Source organism: Sinocyclocheilus anshuiensis, unplaced genomic scaffold (assembly GCF_001515605.1).
Source record: "Sinocyclocheilus anshuiensis isolate Anshui unplaced genomic scaffold, SAMN03320099.WGS_v1.1 scaffold24186, whole genome shotgun sequence".
NCBI lineage: Eukaryota > Metazoa > Chordata > Actinopteri > Cypriniformes > Cyprinidae > Sinocyclocheilus > Sinocyclocheilus anshuiensis.
The window spans coordinates 1-3239 of NW_015560585.1; the positions used below are offsets into that span (position 1 = coordinate 1).

At 37.0% G+C, this 3239-nt stretch overlaps 1 long non-coding RNA gene across 1 annotated transcript; it reads left to right on the top strand.

Moving 5' to 3' along the window:
• The first annotated feature begins 256 nt into the window (after nt 1-256).
• LOC107681674 (uncharacterized) lies at nt 257-2322 on the top strand. Its single transcript, XR_001633286.1, has 3 exons — nt 257-354; nt 1629-1727; nt 2223-2322. It is a non-coding gene; the product is annotated as an uncharacterized LOC107681674 (long non-coding RNA).
• Nucleotides 2323-3239: the final 917 nt, after the last annotated feature.

Sequence of the window (3239 nt, forward strand, 5' to 3'; positions counted from 1 at the left end):
AAAATGTGAGGGGTGTACTCACTTCTGTGAGATACTGTATATTTTATGGTGAAATGGATATTGTGCAGGGTGAGGAACCAGTGCTTCACTTGACTGTTTACCAGTTTAGATTCCATTGTAGCTGACCTGATCCGTTTTTGGGATGAAATCTCAGACCAAGACATAATTTGAATTAAACTAAACTCTTCAACTGAGACAGAGGAACCTTCTGTAGTAAAGTTTTTTTTCTCTCTCTGTTCTTTGTGTCATTAGTGTAAGAACAGGCTCAGATGTGTCCAGCTCTGTGTTTGTGAAGAGTGACTGTTCAAGAAATGAACCACCGAAATTCAGTGAGGAAACACCATCTACCAAAAGGTATTTTACATTAGAGCATTGCATTAGCTAATTTCTTCACTGTGGTAAATGTGATAGAACTTTACTGAATAAATTCAATTCAATTTACTTTATTGTTAGTGTACATAGTACAACGAAATTATGTCTGGTGAGTCTCAGTCACAAACAAAAAAACAAAACAACAACAACAATGAATAGCTACCAACAATACATAACAAAAAGCAACAGTTGCAACAAAAAGTGCAAATTATGTCATTCGCTGGAGGGTGTAAATGCAAGGGGTGTAATGGAAGTCATAGCTCTTGGAAATGATCTGTTTCTAAGTCTGATCTATTTGTGTGTGTTTTCATGGTCTTGTACCTCTGCCCTGAGGGCAGGGGGTCAAAAAGTCTATGACCCGGGTGGGTGGAATCTCCAGCAATGTTTCTGGCCTGTATACCTTCCTTCAGATCCCTCCGGTCTCTTCTGTAAGCCAGCAGGTCACCTGACCTATAGGCAACATCCCGGGCTTTAAGCAAAGGCCGCACCGTATGGTCCAGCCATGGTTTCTGGTTAGGAAACACTCTGATGGATTTAGTGGGCAAGACAGAGTTCGTGCAGAAATGCAAATAGGCCAAGACAGATGAGGTGTATTCCTCTATATCCGCATTCTCTTTAAACACTCCCCAGTCAGTTGGTCTTGATCGGCAGATAAGAGGTCTGTATGCCGGGGTCATTTCCAGCGAGATGTGTTCTGACATGCCAAGATGTGGAGATGCTGCAGCATTATATGCCCCTGGGATGTTAGTATAGACCTGATCCAGAATATTATTGTCCCTGGAATTGGGAAATTGGGAAATTGATGCACTTGAAAAACTTGTGAAATACTGATTTCAGTTCTACATGATTGAAGTCTCCTGCTACAATCACAACTCCCTCCGGATGTGCACTTAGCGGGCTATTAATAGTGCTGTGCAACTTCTCCAGTGCTGGCCTGAAATTAGTCAGTGGTGGTATGTAAACAGATGTAATCAGAAAGGCATTTCACCGCTAGATATTCCAGATTCCAAAACAAAAGATCACAGAAATGGTGTCTGTTAACCTTTACTGAACTCAGTCTGGAGCTACATAGGTAGACACTAAATACACATTAGATATAAAACTTCACCATTGAAAAACTCCAGGCAACCAAACATAAATACATTCATATATAGTTATGAGAAGGACAAAATCACGGCTATACTGTATTTAATCACATGCAATCTTTTCTGTCTCCTGTAATTGTTTTTCTTTCTCTCTGTTGTTTGTGTCGTTAGTGTAAGATCAGGCTTAGATGTGTCCAGCTCTGAGTCTGTGAAGAGTGACTGTTCAAGAAATGAACCACCGAAATTCAGTGAGGCAACATCTACTAAAAGGTATTTTACATTAGAGCATTGCATTAGCTAATTTCTTCACTGTGGTAAATGTGATAGAACTTTACTGAATAAAACAATAGATTGAGTATTTTTCTTTTTTTCTGTTCTTTGTGTCATCAGTGTAAAGATTAGACTCACATGTGTTCAGCTCTGTGTCTTTGTACAGTGACTGTTCGTTTTACATTACATTGCTTTGTTAGCTAATTTCTCCACTAAGGTTTATGTGATAACTTGACTGGATAAAACCGGAAATCACAGAATGAGATGTCTGTTAAGTTGGTTTACTCTTTAGCGAGCTCAGTCTTTTCAACAATACAATTACACAGAAAGCCACTAGGGGGCATACATTCACCATGGAAAGACAGAACAGGCAACCAAACATAAATACAACTATCTATAGTAGTGAGAAATGGAAATCTACAGCTATACTGAATTGTATTAAATTAAATCTCTCCAAATGAGACTGAAGTATTTTTTTTTTCTGGTTTGTGTTAGTGAAAGATCAGGTTCACATTTTTCCAGCTCTGTGTCTGTGAAGAGTGACCGGTCACATAATCCTCCACCAAACTTAAGTGAGGAAACATCATCATCTACCAAAAGGTATTTAATGTGCTTTACATTATATTGCTCACAAGCACGTTCACAAATGGATTTAAAGTGTACATTGAACAATACATTAAATGTAGACTTTGAATAGTGATTTTAAAGTTGAGAATCAATATCAATTCATTAACAATATGTTCAAATCTAATCTAATGTTCATTAAAAGAAATGCTTGAGATGTATTGTGTTTTATTGATATTCTGTTGTTACTGCATTGGAAACATGGTTTTACCATATTCTGCTGATTAGGGTTGGCTCAATACCACAATTTTGGCTTCACTATGATCCCAGAATCTAATACCTCGTTATCAATATGAAATTGATACATTAGGTGACAAATAAGCGGATAACTGAATTAATGAACACGGCATGAATTTCTGCAGTAACAAATGTGTTGCTTGTGTTCAAGCATAAATATATAAACAACATAAACAGCACTTCTCAGTGCTGCGCACTCATAAAATGCGATACAATTAAAAAAAAATGTTTTTATTATTGAACTATTATTCAATTGCTATCATTGAAATATACAAGAAGTGCAGTCTTACTATAAGAAGTAACACATTACATAGAACAAATGGCAGATCTATTAGTTTGCATTTACATTCCAAGATGCACAGATCTATACAATATCAGGTTTTTGTTCTGTCCATTGCTGTGATTATCACTGTCAATCATTGCAGTTTTGGATTCAATCCCATATTTAAATAAGTTTGTCAATTCAGAAACCTTGAAATGTGCAGTTAACAGCATGACACACATTTATATTATATACAAAAGCAAGCAAAGAGCGCTCCCATTATAATCAATGAAGCTCAGCGCTGCAACTTTACTGACGGAGTGAAAACTCCCATTATAATCAATGAAGCCGACAACACTGCACAGTGAATCTCTTAATCTGATTATTTA